The sequence below is a fragment of the Sinocyclocheilus rhinocerous genome, unplaced genomic scaffold, assembly GCF_001515625.1.
Source record: "Sinocyclocheilus rhinocerous isolate Xijiao unplaced genomic scaffold, SAMN03320098_v1.1 scaffold2228, whole genome shotgun sequence".
In the NCBI taxonomy this organism is placed as follows: domain Eukaryota; kingdom Metazoa; phylum Chordata; class Actinopteri; order Cypriniformes; family Cyprinidae; genus Sinocyclocheilus; species Sinocyclocheilus rhinocerous.
Window position 1 is genome coordinate 24,189 of NW_015654509.1, and position 390 is coordinate 24,578.

Below are 390 nucleotides of genomic sequence, written 5' to 3' on the forward strand. Positions count from 1 at the left end.
ACAGGACACCGTTATATGTGTCTGTCTGTCACTGCTGTACACCTGCCTGGCGATCCCTTAACATTAAATGAGTAAATCGGTAAATTCATTTTGAATTAATGTAATGTTTTTGCATTGAAAACAATAGTGCTACAGAGTAGACAGTTACAGAGGCCAGGTGGATTTGATAAAAAACTGAACCTCCTGCTGGGCTCTCATACCTCTCATTTCCATGAGTGAATCGTTAGACACGGTGTAACATTTGGTTGATAAACTATTAGCCTATTTATTTTGTAAAGAAGGCTTTGTACTTCTCTCGTATCTGAATATCTACTTAAACAACATCCTTCACATATGCAATAAATTTGTTTGGAAAACACCACGGCATGGTGATGCTCGCGCTGACCAGCA